This window comes from Lolium perenne, chromosome 7 (genome assembly GCF_019359855.2).
Source record: "Lolium perenne isolate Kyuss_39 chromosome 7, Kyuss_2.0, whole genome shotgun sequence".
Classification (NCBI taxonomy): domain Eukaryota; kingdom Viridiplantae; phylum Streptophyta; class Magnoliopsida; order Poales; family Poaceae; genus Lolium; species Lolium perenne.
In genome coordinates, this window is record NC_067250.2 from 254,631,690 (window position 1) to 254,642,145 (window position 10,456).

The 10,456-nt window shown below is 40.8% G+C and overlaps 1 long non-coding RNA gene across 1 annotated transcript; it reads right to left on the reverse strand.

The window, feature by feature from the left end:
- Positions 1–1,484: 1,484 nt before the first annotated feature.
- Positions 1,485–9,120, reverse strand: LOC139833199 (uncharacterized). The gene is made up of 3 exons (XR_011748519.1): positions 8,858–9,120; positions 2,002–2,083; positions 1,485–1,552 (listed from the first exon to the last, which is right to left on the reverse strand). It is a non-coding gene; the product is annotated as an uncharacterized lncRNA (long non-coding RNA).
- Between the last annotated feature and the right edge of the window lie 1,336 nt (positions 9,121–10,456).

The following is a 10,456-nucleotide window of genomic DNA, read 5'->3' on the forward strand; positions in this document are numbered from 1 at the left end:
GCCTGGAAACATTTCTCTTGTGCCTTTTCTTCATATGCCTAGCGTTACTAAATACTAACACCGTTATATTCAGTAAAATGCATGAAAACTTATACTGATGCAACAACGACACAAGAAAATCCTCTAAGAAAATTATATCAAATCTAAAATCACTACAACAGCCGTGGCGCACCTAGCGGATCATCGTCGCCGCCAACAATTGTTAGACTGTGAAGGCGACGTACAAGTGAAGCTAGCTGACTTTTGTCCTTCTCCTGGCCACGGCTTCCCTCTTGAGCGGGGCATAATTAAATGATGCGAAGCTACTTCTCGTGATCTTCTTTATATGGCCTTATCAAAAAACTGAGCAAGTACCTACTGACCAAGAAATTTTCTTTAAGAAAAACAATTGATAAGCTAATCAACTAATTACATGTGCGTTAGAGATTAAAAAAAATTAGCAAAACAAGTGGTAGGCGCTAATTCCTTCATCTTCCTAATGATCATGGGGAGCAATGGACCCTCTGGATTTGTCGCTGGTAGTTATTATAGACTGTACGAGGAGGAGAGCACCTCAATTATCGAGAGGTAGTCATTATGGACTGTAGGACCACGAGGGAGGGCTTCGTTGAAATTCGGAGGAGAAGCCCAAGCTGTGCTCCAGAATTAACGTTTGCTTTCTTTTCCTTTAGCCTGATCAAATTGTCATCTCTGCATGGATAAGAAGCTAGCCCTGAGATTTCTTTTTTCTTCTTCTGGGCTGTTCAGTGCCTGTGGTTGCTAACACCATTATATTTAGTCAAATACTTCAAAGTAAACTTTGTTTGATACAACAATAACATAAAAAAATTAAAATTACGGAAGCAAGACGATCGTCGACGCTGAGATCAACATCATGATCAACAGCTGTTACAACGGCCGGAGAGTGTCAAGCGGTGAATGCCACGTACAAGCTGAAAGCTGGCGATTTTGTCCCTCTACTTCTCTTGGCTACGGCTTGGCTCTTGAGCAGCCAGTGCCTTTTCCCAACGTCCTAATGCAACGATGCAAAGTTACCTCTTGTCTTCTTTATATGAGCAATCAGCATGTGCGTTCGAGATTAAATTTGTTGGCAAAACCTCTGCTGCTTTCTTGTACAATTAGATCATTAAATGTTAATATGGAAAAATTCAGAATTTTGGCATGCCCTACACTCTTTTTTGGACTTCTCGGTCACACAGTAAACATTTGACAATAAAGGTGCAAAGAGCACAACACTTGTGGCATCTAAAGACGGATGAAAATTAAGGGCAGATGTTACAAAACGTGCAAAGGAGATAAATATTACAAGTCCTGATTGTTGAAACAAGATTGTTCCCCTGATAAATATTTATGTGTGAGCATTAAACCAGTACAACACTGGCCACAGCCAACCAAGATGCAGAAACACCAGAGCATGCCCGGTCACGACGGCACAAAGAAGCAGCCAGTCAGCGATGGAGTCCACGCTGACCAGGCCGTGACGTCTGACGTCCTGCTCAACACCGGGTAGCATCAGGACCCTCCCCTGATGCACCAGACCAAGCGACGGAACCTGCAAATCACATAAAAAGAAATTATTATCATGTTTGGTTATTACTGATACTATCATCGATTCCTTACATAGAAACCATTTCGCTATAGAGCAAGTTCACAAAAGACCACATCAATATAGTCAGGCATGAAGATCTGCTGCTCAGATACAAGGCGACACGTGTGCATGCAGAGATGGGATGGAAACTTTGACATTAATCTCTAGAATGATTTTCTTTTCCCGAATGAAATGGTTTTTTGACATTGTCAAAGCAACAAGTATGCATGCAAACAGGTCACTAGCTATTAGGTACATGCCACAGCAGACACAGCTAGAATAGACGAGTAGCTAGTTCTCAGGTTTTAGTAATAGCTACTGAAGACAAAACAAAAGAGAGATCAAAGCAGCTCCCAGGTCTAGGAGCTCATTATATACAAATATAAGTCTACACTATGACATTGAGTAACTACCTGCAAACCAGTGTGTCGTGGCTGCAACTATCACAACCCTGGAGCTTTGTGAATCATTCAGTATACATACACAGTCCAGGTCCTGGAGAAACTTCCAAGTCAGACACGACCGAGCCAACATTCAGCAAATAGACCAACCGAGACAATAGCCACTTGGCATTTCAAAAATAAAGCCACGTGTGCTCATGCAGCGTTCTCATGGACTAAGGATACCCATCAGCTAAACTTGATAACTATCAGAAAGAGTATGATAGCCCAGCCTGTAGCAGCATCAACAACCACTAAATAAGATCAGAAGGGTACAACAGTACCAACAGTAAAGCGCCAGTAGCATAGGCTCACAAAGGAGGTAGAGGTGAAACAATCAAAACTCAATGTCATCTTCTTTTCTTTAGTTAACAACAACATATCATGGAAAAAGCATGCTATTCAAAAGAATTAACATTGACATATTGAAAGTATACCGTGATTATGCTTAAGCAACAAACACCCACATAGAAAAAAAAATCTCACATAAAAAGATTCAGAAATGCCGGACAGGTTGCCCCAAATCTATTCTTAAGCACTAACCTGATCATTGGCGTTTGCGTTTCTCAGTTTGTGTGTATATATAGCTATATACCGACCTATAATCATCTCAACTCATTCTGCAAACCAGGAAAAAAAAAGTCAAAATTAGTTTTCTCAATGATAACAGTAGACATAAGAAGGTAAGCACACATGCTGTCCAGAGAAGCATCATTGTAGGTTTAAGCACTTGTTTCAATTGCACCCAAACAATTCATTGTAAGACTAACAATATTTTTTTTAAAAAAAATCATATAACTAAGTATTGTGCACCTTCTGATGTAGGTTTTAGCACTTGTTTCAATTGCACACAAACAATTCATTGTAAGACTACTAATATATATTTTTAAATTTTTTTATGTAACTATGTATTCTGCAGCCCCAGTAGACAGTGGAATCCTAACTGCAACACGAGATACATCTCTACTGCCATTTCATTTTTGGGTACTATTTTACAGGAGTTCAATTAATGCAGCTCAACAAGGCGCTAGTATATTTTTTCTTGACCAAAATTGCACCTTTGGGGGGCGTTGCCTTGGATAGTTGGATCCTTTCATATAGAGCAGCCGGGTGGAGCTCTCGAAGCAGTTGACACATGCTCGTCCCCCAGCCTTGAGGCACAACTGCAGCATGGTGTTAAAGACGTGGCGACCCAGAGCTGGCCATATCGTCGCGTGGAGGGTGTCATCCGGGACCTAGTGAGCGTGATGCAGGCGTAGTAGTTAGGGCGCGCACATGTGGTACCAAAATCCATAACAACAATTATATGGTACCTGAAACAAGACAAGGATGATATATTATTTCCAGAATTGTTAAAGGCTAAGTTTAATCGACATGTAGCAACGAAGCGAGGAAACCACAATGCTTGAAATTATTGCGCCATGTGTTTGATCACGGCAACACAACATAGCTGTGGTTCCATGAATGGACACTTTCACCAATGTGTAATTTGTTTATAGCTTTCCAATGCCACATTGAACCTATCACATGCTTTTAACTTTGCAATGCCACAGCAAACACAAAAAATAAGAATGCAGCTCGGAGGGACAAACACATGCATCCTAATTAATTAGATCATTGTTGGCTCATGTTGGAGCACAGAACAACAACGGCTAGATGCCCATGAAATGACAGAGAACGCACACATAAGAAGGGGAGAAGCGGAAAATCACCTTAAGCGGAGACAAAGAAGCCAAAGGCCTACAACCAACAAGCGAGGCGCGAGGAGGCCGCGGCAAGCATGCAACCACACCACCCGAGGCTTCTAGGATGCGCCGGTTATACAAATCAGTAAAATTAGGACATCAAGGAAATTGAAAATGGCAACATGTACAAAAGGTATTATCAATAAAAAAATGCACAAGAAACCATGTCATTTAAGTAAAAATTATGTGATCATTATCACAAATGAAGGTAATAACTTGAACAAAATACTCATTAAAGCAAGCCTGCCATGACTCCCTTTGAAAAAGAAAACCATAGCTACAATTTCTGCGACTTGGAACCGGTCAACTTGTAAATTATAATGGTGTGTTGCTTCTGGCATGCATAGGATTCGAAGTGAAGGGATACACATTGTTTAGCTGGCATGTTTTCTTTTGCCTAATAGCATGTATCTCAGAAGTATAAACATTGCCAAGAAATTTTCAAGCGCAAACTCAATTGAAGATAGATGACTGTGACCTACAAATCTGAGCAATGACTAGCCATTCAGCTACCAGCCTACAAAGTTGAAGTGTTTTTTTTTCCAGAAAAGGCAGGAACATTCATCTACGACTTGTAGCCGTTCTTTGTCCATGAATTGTGAGTGGTGGAAGTATCTCCCCTGAAAAACCCGCTGCCCATCATCACCATCACAGCTGCCTTGGGCTCTACCACAATCCTAGGATATCTAAGGTTTTCCCCATACACACAAAAAAACATAAAGCAACAGTGTTCCATCAGAAAGAAAGAAACAGACGCGAGGTCCAGGAAGGATGCGCCATCGACCTCACCGGCGGTGGAGGCGAGATGGGTCAATAAGCGGCACCAGCAGCCCGCCGCCCCGGCATCGGAGAAGAGCAGCCGCGATCGGTCGACCTGCTTGTTCCCGAGGAGGCACACCTGGAGGGACAAGTTTCTGGATGCAGCCACACCACCCAGGCTTCTAGGACCTGACATGCATACAAATCAACTAAATTGAGGGCATCAAGGAATTTGAAAGTGGCAACATGTACAAAAGGTATAATCAATAAAAGAAATACACACAAAACCATGTCAAGCATATATTTAAGTATGATCAAACACCGAGACCAGAAAATTTGATCATGTATTTCAAACGTAAAGCACACATGGAATGTGTCAGACATAAGACTTTACCTCATTGTAGGCCAATGCAAAGGACACATCGCCTCTCGTGGGACCAGCCCACCAAATAATAATTTAAATGATCTTATATATGCTTTTGAACCTTACAAGTATGGCAAGAAAATGTATGCACTCACGAGAATTAACCGTAAACTTAATTTCTTAAAGCATATTATATGAAAATATGGATTACAAACTGATTAAAAATATCAAAGTTAAGATGAGTAAGCAAAAGCTGAGTATATAAAATGGCACAAATTCTAAGTTTCAAAAGACGGCGTTAGTAATTTTCTGTCGTGATTCTTAATTCACTAACACCATGTGTGATGAAAAAATATAGCTTTCTAGCTAATTATACAATGCTGGCACAAACAGTTGCATATCCAAACAAAAGTTAGAAGTAGTACTGATTAAGTTCCTAATTCTAGTTAAACTATATAAAGAAGCAGAAAACTTGTCAGTTGCGCACTCACTGTAGCTTTCTTGCCAAATTACAACCATAAACAAATAAATGTGGCATATAACAAAACAGAAAAGTACTCACATTCAGGTCCTACTTCTATCTAGAAATCAAATTCCTTATAAAGAAGAGACCCACGCAAACAATATTCATATGCCTTTCACCTACTGAACATCGATACTTAATACTTCAAACTCTGGCGTGTCCATACATGATACTACACCGATACTCCGATAGCCTGATACGCTGACAGCACACATATTCCAGGAGTATCATCTTTTCCGTTTTAACAAGAAATAAAAGAAATGCCGACAAGCTGCCGGTGACATCGTCGAAAGCCCAGTGGAAGCCCACTATTAAACCTGGCAGCTAGGGACGCCATCGATGTATTTTGCAAGTATAACTGAATGGGGCACAGTACAATGATAGAGGAATTTGATGAGATGACCATTTGGCCATTGAGGACTTTAAAAATATTCTTTATCTTTATTACAAGCCAGTTTAATATTTTTATCAGCAAGGCAGTGGATACGGCAGTATTTTGATCAGCATTCTATATTCTTTATCTTTATCACAAGAAATTTTATTAATTTTTATATGTATACTTGCCGTATCGCGGTATTGATGTTTCTAGAAATTTGCCATGTCCCCGTACTAGTATCGGTGCTTTGTAGCCTTTCACCACCAGAAAATGGGTATTTGTACAAGGCTTTCACACAATTAAAAAATGACATCTCATAGTATTAACCTAAAAAAATTAAACCACCCTTCAATGGAAATGAGCAAAATGTGCTCCATTTTGAAAACCCGTTTCATAAAATAATTGTATTCCTGCCAAAGCAAGCTACTAACAGAATAACAGAACACATATCCATAAACTCAATCCGCATGAAGGAAAAATCTCAAGCTGCAGAGTTACTAACCATCAATAACCTCACTTTGATTAACACAACACGAGTTGAAACAGACCTAGGAGATAAGGATTTATACCTTCCAATGCTGCGGAAGCAAACTAGGGTTGTCTGCAGATAGGCAGGGGCAGGGATGGCTCTTGGTTGCCGGTCCATGCTGCGGGGAGGCCTGAGAAGAAGGGCATGTGGCAGCATCGCTGGCATCGGCACTCGCAATAGCTGCACTGAACATTGTCATCACACCAATACCACTTGCGTTGTAGCACGATAACCGGGCCACGCACTCCTCCTTCCTCGAAGTACAGGTGCATCTCCACGTGTGTCACTGCATGCATAAAGCGAGATATTTAGAATTACGAAGATAGATTTAAGAATTAAGGTTCCCCGGGTTTTCAAAAACAAACATATCTGGTTCATATCCTAAAGTAAAAAATCTCCAAGCATTATCACATGATTTATGAGGCTACAAATATGATAAATCTTTTCAAGAATGATATAACTTTTCAAGCACAAATCAAATTACAGAAGGCCGCTACATATCAAATCAAACATTTTCGAGCATGACTAAACCCTAACCTACAAGTTATATATCCGAATAACTTGCATCAAACCAGAACCTCAGCAATTAATCAACTTACACTTCTGACCATGTAAGCTATAACACCAAGCGGTTACATACATTAAAATAAGCAAGGAGCGCTTCCCTTATATCAAGGAGGAGAACACACTACTTATGGATGCTGGCTTACACAGGTACCAACGCCTAATGGGGCTCCCAGTTCTGAAATTTCAAATACAAGTGCAAGCTAGCCTCGAATCCGGCTAACAAAGTAGCTACAGCAATCCTAGAGAAAACCTAGAACACCTTGTCAACCAAAGACCGGTGAATGCAATTAATTGACTCCACTTTATCTAGATACGGATGTATGTAGATGCTTTTGTTAACTAGATACATCCATATCTAGACAAAGTGAAGTCAATTAATTTGGATCGGAGGGAGTATTTGAAATCTATTCACCACGATTTCAGGTATGAACTGTTAGCTAACATGAGATGTCCGTGGAATAGCAACTGAAGTATTCGCTCTCTTGTCATATGATGGCACACATCATCTTACTCTTGCTCATGGGGATTTTTTTTCATCAATAATTAAGCTTCCTCCAGTATGTTATGGGATTATTCTAGATTATATTTGTATAAATTAATTTCAGTGATGTTTATCTCATAATAAGGTATAAAAATGTGGAAACTAACCTCTATTGTATAAAAATGTGGAAACTAACCTCTACTTATCATCGTTTCTGATGAAATCAAAGCCCGCTCTCGACGGGAGTCCTAGCATTTCCAGCTAGTTGCATTCCAAGCTGTGCTAGCGGCGGCCTCAAAGGTTGTCATTACTAGATATCTAAGTGTAGACCTTCCTGAATACATAAATAAGAGAAAACATACAATGAGTGTAAATATTTCCTATATATTAACAGTATTTTTTTGTTCAATCAATACTGGTGAATAAATAAAAAATGAGAAAACAATCCCTAAACCAAAAGTCTGATTTAAAGATCGATCCTTCCTGGCACAAAAAAATAGTGGCATATAACAAAACATAAAAGTACCCACATTCAGGACCTACTTCTATCTAGAAATCAAATTCCTCATAAAAAGAAGAAACCCACACCAACAATATTCATATGCCTTTCAACTACGGAGCACCGATACGTCAAACTCTGCCATGTGTCCACGTATGATACTCCACCGATACTCCGATAGCCTGATACGCTGGCAATACACATATCCCAGGAGTATCAACTTTTCAATTTTAAAAAGAAATAAAAGAAATGCCGACAAGCTGCTAGGGACATCGTCGAAAGGGCAGGGACACGGGAAGCCCAGTGGAAGCCCACTACTAACCCTGGCAGCCAGGGACGCCATCGATGTATTTTGCAAGTATCACTGCAGGGGGCACAGTATAATGATACAGGAATTTGATGAGATGACCATTTTGTCATTAAGGACTTTAAAAATATTATTTATCTTTATTATAAGCCAGTTTATTAATTTTTATCAGCATGGAGGCAGTGAATACAACAGTATTTTGATCAGCATTCTATGTTCTTTATCTTCATCCCAAGCCATTTTATTAATTATTATATATATACTTGCCATATCGCGGTATTGTTGTTTCTAGAAATTGTCGTGCCCCCGTACTCGTATCGGTGCTTTGTAGCCTTCCACCACCAGGAAATGGGTATTTGTACAAGCCTTTCACACAACTAACACAATGACATCTCATAGTACTAACCTAAAAAATTTAAACCACCCTTCAATGGAAGCACAAACTTGACATCTCCATCCAATGGAAATGAGCAAAATGTTCTCCATTTTGAAAACCCATTTCATAAGATAATTATATTCCTACGCCAAGCAAGCTACTAACAGAATAACAGAACACATATCCATAAGCTCAATCCGCATCAAGGAAAAATCTCAAGATTCAGAGTTACTAACCATCAATAACCTCACTTTGATTAACAGAACAAGAGTTGAAACAGACCTAGGAGATAAGGATTTATACCTTCCAATGGCAGAACCACGTCGATGAAGCCAGGCAGCAGCAAACTAGGGTTGTCTGCAGCTAGGCAGGGGAGGGGTGGCTCTTGGTTGCCGGTCCATGCTGCGGGGAGGCCTGAGAAGCAGGGCATGTGGAAGCATCGCTGGTCATCGGCACTAGCAATAGCTGCGCTGACATTGTCGCCACACCAATACCACTTGCGTTGTAGCACAACAACCGGGCCAAGCACTCCTCCTTCTTCGAAGTGCAGGTGCACTTCCACGTGTGTCGCTGCGTGCATAAAGTGACATATTTAGAACTAAGAAGATAGATTTAAGAATAAAGGTTCTCGGGTTTTCAAAAACAAACATATCTGGTTCATATCCTAAAGTAAAAATCTCCAAGCATTATCACATGATTTATGAGACTATAAATATGATAAATCTTTTCAAGAATGATATAACTTTTCAAGCACAATCAAATTAAAGAAGACCACTACATATCGAATCAAACATTTTCGAGCACGATTAAACCCTAACCTGCAAGTTATATATCTGAATAACTTGCATCAAACCAGAACCTCACCAAGTAATCAACTTACACTTCTGACCATGTAAGCTATAACACCAAGCGGTTACATACATTAAAATAAGCAAGGAGCGCTTCCCTTATATCTAGGAGAAGGGACTACTGATGGGTGCTGCCTTACGCAGGTACCAACGCCTCATGGGGGCTGCCAGTTCTGAAATTTCAAATACGAGTGCACGCTAGCCTCGAATCCGGCGAACAAAGTAGCTGCAGCAATCCTAGAGCAAACCTAGAACAGGTTGTAAACCAAAGACCGGTGAATGCGATCGCGTAAGAGTGACATATCACTATTTTCCCCTACATACACCGAGGACCAGTGCAGCGTCCTTCGTCACAGAGATGCAAGGTCTCACCAGCGGGCATGTCGGAGGGGACGACGGGGCTGCTGCTCGTGCCAGGGGTGGAACTTCGTGTCAGAGACGGCCTAACAATAGTAATTTTCCGTCATGATTCTTAATTCACTTAACACCATGTGTGAAGAAAAAATATAGATTTCTAGCTAATTATGCGATGCTAGTTCAAACAGCTGCTTATCCAAACTGAAGTGATAAGTTGTACCGATTAAGTTCGTAACTCTAGGAGTTGAAACACACCTAGGAGAAAAGCATTTATACCTTCCAATGGCAGAACCACGTCGATGAAGCCAGGTAGCAGCAAACTAGGGTTGTCCTGCAGCTAGGCAGGGCGAGGTGGCTCTCGGCTGCCAGTACATGCTGCAGGATGGCCCGAGAATCAGGGCACGTGGCGGCATCGCTGGTCATCGGCAATGGAAATAGCTGCGTTGTACATTGTCGCCACATCAATACCAATTGCGATGTAGCACAACAACCAGGCCAACCACTACTCCTTCCTCGAAGTACAGGTGCAACAGCAGTAGCCGCAGCTCCTGCCAGTATCTTCTCACAACTAACGGCAGATTACAAGGTTCAAGTTAGCTAGAAACATGTAATGGAACTAGTCAATTACATTCGGAGAAGGCAGCTGAAGGTACCTTATTATGAGCCGTAGTCGTTCTTGTCCCCAGCGTTGTCCAAG